Below are 10,699 nucleotides of genomic sequence, written 5' to 3' on the forward strand. Positions count from 1 at the left end.
CCAAAAAGGTGTTGATATCCATAAGGACTTCATCATCTGCTACTTTAATGGTAAAGCTCCGCCCTTTAGTCAGACACAGAGCGTTTTCAATCACCTGTGGGGAAAAGGGAAACGTTTGGAAATTCACAACAATCCTGTCAACAGAACGGTTTTAGTACGTATACAGAGTGATTAGCTTAGACAGAAGATCTTGGAGAAGAACATATGGTATGTAGGAGACTCCATGTTCCACACTGCTCTTTGGTCCTCTGTCCACTCAAAGAATACTCCACCCTTGAAAGCAATCAAGATCTGGGCTCACCTCACGGGTGTACCGCTAGACCTGCGCTACAAAGAGGGTCTTAGCTTATCTCCAAAGAGATAGACGATTTTAACTTGAACCTTGTAAGCTTAACTCTGGCTCATGTGAAGGTTGAGGTCGACCTAACTAAACCACTACCCTCTGTTGTTGAATTTGAACGCCAAAGTGGAGAGGTGGTTGAAGTCTCTGTCCATTATCCTTGGGTTCCATCCACATGCTCTCACTGCCATGAACTTGGTCATATTGTGCGGAATTGCCTTCTCTATACCCCTCCAGCTGAGGACTCCACTGCTGACCAGGGAAAGAAAAACACTGAACCTGTCAAGCATAACAAGAAGTACCAGAGTGTAGCTAAACCCAAACAAGGTACCTATGTAAGAAAATATCAGTTACCTTCAAAGGTTGCTGCTCAAAATCCAGTACCAATGGGATCAGAGTCTCCTAATATTAATCTGATCAACAACTTTGCTTCTCTGGCCTCTAACGAAGAGGCCCCTCAGATAGTGATGTCCAGTGGTTGTATTGCTGGTTCCCAACTTCTTTCTCTCCCACCCTCATCCAACCCTTTCTTATCTCCTCATCCTCCCCCTAGACCCTCCTTAAAACGATCTCGCTCCTCACCCACCCTTTCCCCTCCTTTAACTTCCCAGCTTACACCTTTTCACCAATTTAAAACCCCTTCAAAAACCTCTCAAAACCCTTTGTTTCCCTTCACGAACTCCCCCTCGCTTGATGTCTTAAACCCCGACCCTTCAACCAGACCCTTTCCCTTACTCTTCCTCCTCCTCTCCCCTCTGCCCCTGATCCTACGACAACTTCTTCTTATGTTTTTCTAGTCTCTTATATTCTTTCGGGAGAGCAAATCAACATTTCTTAATGAGTGTAAAACTCTTTTTTTTGGAATGTCCGGGGACTTAATGAACCGGCTAAACACAGACCTTTTATTTCTTGGCTTAATACTCATAGACCCCTTTTTGGTGCTATTCTTGAATCACATGTTAAAGAACCTTCTCTAAACCCTATCTTATCTAGCCTTTGCCCAGGATGGTGCTTCACTTCCAATCACACCTCTGATCCTGATGGCCGAATCCTTTTAATTTGGAGAGACTCCATAAAGGTCCAAATCCTTGCTCAATCTAACCAATGCATCACTTGCAAGATTGTTTTCCCAAACTAAGCGCCCATCATCTACTCTGCCATATATGCCTCAAATCTAAGTGCTGATCGAGTTGACCTCTGGGCAGAGCTCATACAACTCTAGTCCTACCTTGATTTAGAAAACTGCTGCTGGGTTTTGGGTGGTGACTTCAATCAGATTCTCTGGCCTTCTGAACACTCAAATGGCCACCTTAATACTCCAGACAGCCTCATGTATCAGCTCCAAGACTGTCTACTCCAACTTGGAGTCTTTGATTTGCGCTTCATAGGTCCTGCTCACACCTGGACAAATAGCCAACCCTCAAACCCTATCTCAAAGAAACTCAATCGCCTCCTTGTTAACCCCTATATTGTCGCAACTTTCCCTAATGCCCTAGCCTCCTTCCTCCCTCCCCTCATCTCTGACCATGCTCCTTGTATCGTAGACTTAGCTTTCTCCCTACCAAAAGCTGGAACTCAGCCCTTCAAATTCCAAAACTACCTGACAGAACACCCAAAGTTTGTTCAGCTAATTAACGATGTGTGGTTCCAAGCCGGTTCTGCATGCCAAACCCTTACTCAGCTGTGTTGGAAATTGAAACTGATAAAACAAGATCTAAGACAACTAAACAGAGATAATTTTTCACAAATTCAAGAGAGAGTGAGTGATGCTAACCATTTGCTTCAGTGTGCGCAGGTACAAGCTCTTCAAAATCCTTCTCCTTTGACATTCCAGGCCGAGCGTGATCTACACCAGAAATGGATGTTTTTGAGAGAGATTGAAGAGTTGTATTTCTTACAAAAATCAAGAATAAATTGGCTTAAAGAGGGGGACTTAAACACAACCTTTTTCCACAGAATCTGTCAAGTTAGAGCGAGCTATAACTGCATCCGAGCCTTCTTGTCTCAGTCAGGTACCTCCGTCACTGACCCACTGGAGATGAGTGCACTGGCCATTAACCATTTTCAATCAGTTCTGGGACCACTTCATCTTATCTCTCCACTTATCTCCACTGGCCCGTACTGGTTTATGGATCTCACGGCTTTCACCTTTCCCGAAGAACATAGACAGCCAATGATCTCAATCCCAACAGCTGATGAAATAAAGGCACTGTTCTTCAAGCTTAACCCAAATAAGGCTCCTAGGTCTGATGGTCTTACCTCTGGTTTCTTCAAAGCTTCTTGGGACACTATTGGTGCTGAATTCATTATCTCTATCCGACAGTTCTTCTTCTCCGGCTTCCTCCCTGCAACAGCATATGCGACTATTTTGTCACTAATACCAAAATTTCCAGGAGCGGTAAAGATAACAGACTTCAGAACAATCTCATGCCTAAACACTGTATACAAGGTGGTCTCGAGATTGCTAGTCAAGCGCCTGAAACCTATCTTGCCTAAACTGATTCTGCCAAGTCAAACAGCTTTTGTGAAGGACAGATTACTAGTGGAAAACACCATTCTTGCCAGTGAATTAATCAACGGTTATCACAAGAACAATGGGGCTAAGAGAATTACCATCAAAGTGGATATTGCAAAAGCTTTTGACACCCTCTCTTGGGAATTTTTGTTCTCCTGCCTCCAAGGACTCCAACTACCCCAATAGCTGATCTCCTGGATTAAAGCGTGTATCTGCACAACAAGCTTCATGATTGGCTATAATGGTATGGTCAATGGTTACTTTAAAGGCAAGAGAGGTCTCAGACAAGGTGATCCACTTTCACCTTATCTGTTTGTTATAGCTATGAACTCTCTATCTCATATGCTAAACAAAGCTGCCTCTCAAAATAGACTCAAATATGATTCTAACTGCAAGTCTACAAAGCTGACTCACCTCTCCTTTGCGGATGATCTTCTCATATTCATTGACGGCTCCATTGAATCTGTCCAGCTAGTCCTACAAATCCTAAAAGAATTTGAGCTCAGATCTGGTCTAGCTGTCAGTATGCAGAAAACAAGTTTCTTTACCTCAGGTCTATCAGTTGTAGAAGTGGAGACAATTCAAGCCTCAATGGGTATGACTCTAGGTTCCCTTCCTGTCCGCTACCTAGGTGTTCTTCTCAACTCGAGGAAGCTCTCCCTCATCAACTGTGAGCCCCTAATCCAGCAGGTTAAAGCCCGGTTCTCCTCCTGGTCTGTCAAGTCTCTATTGTTTACAGGTCGGCTTCTCCTTATCAAGACTGTGATAGCTGGAATAACAACATTTTGGTGTCCAGCTTTCATTTTACCCAAAGCCTGTATCGCAAGAATAAATTCCCTATGCAGTATGTTCCTGTGGAAAGGAAGTTTAGAAGGTCATCACACAGCTCGTGTCTCTTGGGAAACAGTGGTTCTTACAAAACGACAGGGTGGACTAGGAGTGAAGGATCTTTATACTTGGAATAAAGCGTGTTGTCTGCGACTAATATGGATGTTGTTCTTCAGGGAGGAGCAGTGTGGGTAAAGTGGTTCAAGGAAGTTATTCTCAAAGGCTCGATTCATAACTACTGGACAACAACTCCAAAGCAATCATACTCATGGACTCTTGATATAACTTGATATACTCATAACGTTTTCCGTGAGATTCACCTCTTGAGCCTTTCCTTTTATGGACTCTTGATATAACTTGCACAAATGTGGGGGAGTACGACATGTACGGGACCAATGTCCTTTACATCCACATCTGTAACATACAGTCTCACTTTTCTTTGTGGTATCCTCTTTGGTTTCTTTGCCTTTAGGAGGTTGTTCAGATCTAACCCATTTGTTAGATCTAATACTTTTAGGATAGTAAGGCTTTCCACGTTTGTTGTTGAAACGCCGACCACGACCTCGGTTGGTCTGGTTTCTCCTTCCCGAATATTCTACCGCCGTAGCATTCACTTCGGAAAATGTCTTGGCTCCCGTAGGTCGGGAATTATGGTTTTTGATTAGTAACTCATCGTTCTTTTCAGCCAACATGAGTGTTACCATCAATTCAGAAAATTTGGTGTACCCACATTTTCTGTAAATTCGAGATAAGACGTTGTGTTCTTTGTGGAAAGTATTGTATGTCTTGTCAAGCATTTCTGCTTCGGTGACAGGATTACCACAATATTTTAATTGTGCAACTATCCTCAAGATAATGGAATTGTAATCTCTAATCCTTTGAAAATCCTGAAACCTCAGGGTTTTCCACTCTTCAAGAGCGTGAGGGAGATTGATTTCCTTTTGATTATCGAATCTGTCTTTCAAGGCTTGCCATAGTACGGCTGGGTCCTCAACGTCTCCATAGTCGTGAGTTAGATTCTCATCTAAGTGCTTCTTCAGGAAGATTATCGCTTCGGCTATATGCTCGGGTGGCGATTTGTTACCGACTTTTATCGCTTCGGTTATCTTTTTTATTACAAGATAAGGTTTCACATTTGTGACCCATCTGACATAGTTTTCGCCGGTTACTTTCAGAGCCGGGAACTGGAGTTTCTCGATGTTTGCCATTTGTATTTGTAAAGCACATAAATAAAAATTATTAGAATATTATTCATATTAAAAGAAACCATTTACATTAATCATGCAAGCAATTACAAGGAGAAGCGATGTAAAGAAAATTAAACCGATATTCATCTTAAATTCACTCGGAGTAAATTCTCCAACGAATAAACCATAAATAGAAACACAAATAAAAATGGCACATAAAAACAAAAGTGCGCGAATCATCTTTCTTGAAATGAAAAATCGGAGGAGAGCGATTTGAAATTTTTGAGAGAAGATGAAATGTTTTGGATGATGAAATGGAGTGAAAATGAGTTGTATTTATAGATGAAAATCACTGTTCATGACTGTTGGAGAAAGGAGAAATTTTTGAAAAATTTTCTTTGTGACCGTTGGGGTTAAATCGAGTGCACCAAAAATTAGTCCGAAAATATCGTATTAAACGGTCAATCAAATCTATAAGATTTCATAAAAGTAAAAAATTATGACAATGAAATATTTATGTTATGACAACAAATCATGCGACGGCTCAGCCGATCAATGCAGAGTAATAAATAAATTATACGGCAGCTCGGCCGACCAATTAATAATAAACAGAATATAAGACGGCTCGGCCGACCAATAAATAATAAACAGAATATAAGGCGGCTCGGCCGACCAATAAATAAATTAAATTACTAGTAAATAATATATGCGGTATTTCGGCCATTATAACATGATATAAATAATAGTAGAGGCGGTATACCGACCATTATAACAAGGTATAAATGATACAAATAAATTTTACCGAATCGCAGAGTGATCGTGCTGATAACGTGTTATAAAAAGAACTGGAATTTTATTGTATCGCGGGAATTTGAATAAGAGCAAAATTTATATCCGTAGAATTTTTAACACTGATAGAAAGAGTTTATTATAGAAAGAAGAGAAGGTTGAGGGATGCATTACAATGAACGAAAACATTCATATATATATAGAAAGAAAGAAATTTATTGTACAAATAGTGCAACGGACCCCACATCTTTTTATATTTTCAAACATTGGTGCTCCTCTTTTTTTTTTTTACTTTTGTAACAAATTTTATAGTTTTGTTCCTTATTCGGATGGAGAGTACCCTTTATGTATAAGTTGGAGATGCTTTCTCTTTGGAAAAAAAAAAAAACATGATGTCGGTTTCTGGGAAAGAGGGTAGATACAAAGCAAATCAAAGCACGAGGAGGAGGAATTGCGGGAAGAAACAGAAGAAGAAGAACTACTGTGTTGCCAGATGAAATCGTAATGAATTGCTTGGCCTTTGTCCCAAGATTGGACCACGGATCCTTATACCTGGTCTCCAAGCTGCACCGCTCTCTAATGCTTTCCCCGGAGTTATACCAAGCCCGATCCCTAATGGGTCGCACCGAACACTGCATCTATTTATGTTTAAGAAACGCTTCAGACCCGTTTGTACGCTGGTACGCCTTCTACCCAAAAGCAGCAGCCGTAAATCATCCTAGTCCGCTGGTACCGATCCGGCCACACTTGTATCAGCCTCCGGCTGCATCTTCCGTGGTGGCCCATGGTTGGGGTATCTATGTCATTGGTGGGATGATTGGCGGGAAGAGGTCGTCCAGGGTCTTTTTCCATGATGTTAGCTCGAGCTTGTGCTGCAGCAGGCGTGGTGGACGGGAAGATATACGTTGTTGGAGGTGTCAAGGAACCAAATCCCCGCAAATGGGTAGTAGAGGTTTTCGATCCAAAGAGGCAGACATGGAGTACCCTTTCAAACCAACCACAGACGCAGCCAGATGATCTGTACTCTCCCTCCTTAACGCCCGAAAGCGGGGTGATAGAGGTGGAGAAGATGAAGAAGATTTTCGGTTTGAATGAGAAAGGTAATGTTTGGCTTTACACTCCGAGTCAAGGCATATGGAAAACAGGGAACTCGGATACCAACAAACTTAGAAAGGGTTGGCATGTGATAGACAATGTCATCTACTCTTGTGGGTGGATATTGTGGTGTGAGGCAAGTGATTTGGAGGAGTCCGCGGGGGGTGGGATGAAGTGGAGACAAGTTATGGGCTTGGAGGATCTTAGGGTCGCCCTTTGTGCCTCCAGAGTGGTCAACTATAGTCGGGGTTTTATGCCATCGGAATACCTCGACGATATGCTTCCCGGTCACAAACTGAGCAACTCTGGTCCAAACATGTTACTCTTCTGGGACTGTCTTGCTGACTGGAAATGGGAGATTAGGTGTGCAGAGATCTCTTTACAAAGGCGCAAGGGAACTGGCGAGATTTGGGGGACTGTTGAGTGGTCCGAAGCCGTCACAAGGATCGATCGTCCTCTAGATCAGCATCCTTATCACTGTAAAATTTTATATTCTCTATCCTTCAATCTTTGAAATCTCTCTCTCAACTCTATTTTAAAAAAAAAGTCTGTCTCCTCCTATTTACAAATAAAACACTCTACACTTGTAATGGATTAGAAAACTATGTTGTTGTTCCTGAAGCACAACATTTGTGTACTTGTTCATCTATTCTTATACCTTTCAGGTTCACTTTCTAAACGATCATCATCTCCAACAATCCCGTTGCCATTCATGTCCTCTTTTCTGTTTTTCAATCAGTGTAATATCAATAGTGGTATATATTAGCTTTGACAAATCTTTGGAAAAACATTGTTCTGTGTTGCAATTCGTAGTCTACATTAGCTTCGTACAATGTTGCTTCGTACAATGTTGCTTGGTACTGTAATAATGTGTAAAAGAATCGATGATATTGAAGAAAATATCATAGCTAGCAAATATGATAACGTTACAGATGATTTGGACCACCCTGTTTCTTCCTCTCTCTCCATGTTACATAGTGTTAGTTAAACTAAAACTCAGCGTGTGAGAGTAATCATTTATGATTATGGACATTTGATGATGGTTTTGAGTGGCATGAAACAAGGTACGTACCATCCCACTTTCCTTGTCTTGCTCAGTTACATCTGTCTTTGTAAAGAAGCTAGTGAGTTTTATTTCACCAACTATTTCTTTTGCTCCACATCTTATTATTTAATATCACTAGTTGCTTCATACTCGTGGTATTAATGTCTTCTTTTACCACGTACTTCTCTGTGGTCTACTGCGAAAAAAGTTTAATTTTCACAGTGATGTATATAGATCCTATGTTTCCATGCCATTTGTTTCCGAGCCAACTGTTTATACTGCAACATATCCCCCTTCTTTACTTAACAAGTTCATGTTAGTACTCAGCACTGGAAATACTCCTCTGGTACATGAGAACCAACAAGACAAGTCCCCTGAGATATCTGATTAAAGCGAAGAGAAAGAATACTGTTTGGTTACTGTGTTGTGTTTTGTGCAGAAGACAAAGAGAGGCAAAATTTTAGTTAGTACAGAGATGATCTCTGCAACTAAATAAATCAACAAGTATTTTACACGATAATTTTGTTTCAAAAAAAGAAACATAATGCTAATAACTTTGCAGTGTAAGAAAGAAAAATCATGAAGCTCATGTGGTGGGGTCGCAGGTATCGTGAGTGCAAAAGCCAAAACAGTGCAAATGAGTCTTGCTCCAAATATTATGACCAAGTTATGATGGCCTAGCCTGTATATGTATCTGAAAACCAAGGGATTCCAAGTTTCGAAAGTACATTAGTGCTCTTGTTTAGATGTTGAGAAGAACAAAAAGCATATTAAAGATATCATACAGTACTTGTATTGTTTTGTCCTCTCTATTCCCGAACTAAAACTGATTATGAACCTCAATTTTTTTTCTAAATTGGAAAGGGAATTTCATGTTCTGTTTTGGGATCAAGGAATTATAAATCTAGGCATGGTCAACGAAATAAAAAAAAAACAATTCTAAGATTAGCCAAAAGTTATGGAGGAAAAAACATTACTCGTTTGATAGTTTGTTATATTACAGTAGAACAACTATAAATTAATATTCGATAAATTAATAATCTCTATAAATTAATAAATTTCTCTACTCCCTACTTGAGCCGGTTCAAAATTTGACATAAATCGATAAAATAATAAGATAATAATTTTTTAGAGAATTCTATGTAACGATATGGTCCCATTAAAATTATAAATTAATAATTTATATGTATATATATTTTATATATTAAGATCCTATCATTATATTGTTTGTTTTATATTCACAATGAAATTATTTTTATATTTTCTTAACACTTAATATATTTTTGATGAGATTTAGTAATATGATATCTTAAACCATATTTAAATTCTATACAATATATATTATATACACCAAATAATAAAATAAAATTAATATAAATGTAAAATTTCAAAAAATAATAATTAATATCTATACACTAAAATCAAATATATTTTTTTATCCTTGAATAAATATATCTTAAAATAAGAAATCTAAATAAGGAAACTTTCATAAATTAATATCTCTATAAATTAATAAAATTTCAAAGTCCTAACATTATTAATTTATAGAGGTTCCACAGTATATTGATTGATAGTTTGTTACTACTGATAGATACATTACTCGTTTCATTCACATTTTGCCTAAGAAGCTCAACAAGATGGTTTTGCCTCTATCGAATGCTCTCTTCATGACGGTGTAAAAGCCTAAAATAACACACATTCACATCTAAATTGGAAAATCTTATTAGATCTTAAATCTAAATTGGTCTAACAGGTTCGGGTTTTAAATGATATGACTCATAAATGGTATGGGTTTAAATAGAGCGGGTTTACTTATTCCAACATCCATAATATATAGTTGATATGTTTTTTATTAAATTTTTATAATGTAAAATATTGCGCAATTTCAAATCGCAGATCAAAATCTAGGTTCCGATTAGTAAACATCGCTTAATCGTGGAATTGTCGAAAAATACTTAAGCTGCAAAAAATTTAATTAAGCGGCAGAAAATTTTTAAATTTGCGGAATGGCGGAATGTATATTAGATTTATTAATTTTTTTATAATTTACTTTTATTATAAGACAAAATAAATTTCAATAATAAACTAATTACTACAAAATGTGAAAATAACGAAAATTAACTAAAAATACTTTACTTCTTATTATAATTATTTTACTTATTTTCAATACATTTTTAACAATAGATTGACATTTTATAATATTATAAAAAATTTTAATATAATTTTATCATCAAAATATTTATTACTATTTATTTCTTAATATAGATGGATTTGTTTTTAATTAAATTTTTGCAATGTAAATATCCCGCACTTTTAAAGGAATAATCAAATTTTCAAATTAACGTTAGTGTTTAATTAGTTGCATAACAAAAAGTGTTTTTATATATTAAAATATAAAAACAATAAACTCATTGACCTTCTTAATAACCGGTCCGGTTCGCTCTTCCAAATAAGCCTTGTTCGTTTCTTCGACGCTGACTCCGGCGGTTGCGTCAAAAAATTAAGTCATTAATGACAGAAACACACAGCAGTTGTGAAGCACGATTCACTGATTTCCAGTCACTGCGGCAACTACTAGCCAATATAACGGACGCAGAATAAAGCAGTGTCATCAGCGTCGAAGTTTCTGCGTCTCTGACAATGTATTAGCCACTACTTTGGGTTTTCTACGTCTCAGATTTTGTTATTTTTGTCTCTGTTACAGAGCATTTTTTTGACGCAGCCGCCATACGCGGCGACTATGAAACGTATATGGCTATAGTTGTTGTAAAAAGGTAAAGTCTTATAGCTTCTTCGATTTTCTGAACTCTTTTAATGCGGGAAGCACAATGTCGAAAGTAAAAAACTTTATTAAAAAAAATCTCAATTATTGATAGGGTAAATCTTATTGAGAAAGGTAG

The 10,699-nt window shown here is 38.1% G+C and overlaps 1 pseudogene; it reads left to right on the forward strand.

Annotated features, from left to right (window-relative positions):
- Positions 1-6,033: 6,033 nt before the first annotated feature.
- LOC111210757 lies at positions 6,034-7,699 on the forward strand (annotated as a pseudogene).
- Positions 7,700-10,699: the final 3,000 nt, after the last annotated feature.

This window comes from Brassica napus, chromosome C8 (genome assembly GCF_020379485.1).
Source record: "Brassica napus cultivar Da-Ae chromosome C8, Da-Ae, whole genome shotgun sequence".
Taxonomy (NCBI): domain Eukaryota; kingdom Viridiplantae; phylum Streptophyta; class Magnoliopsida; order Brassicales; family Brassicaceae; genus Brassica; species Brassica napus.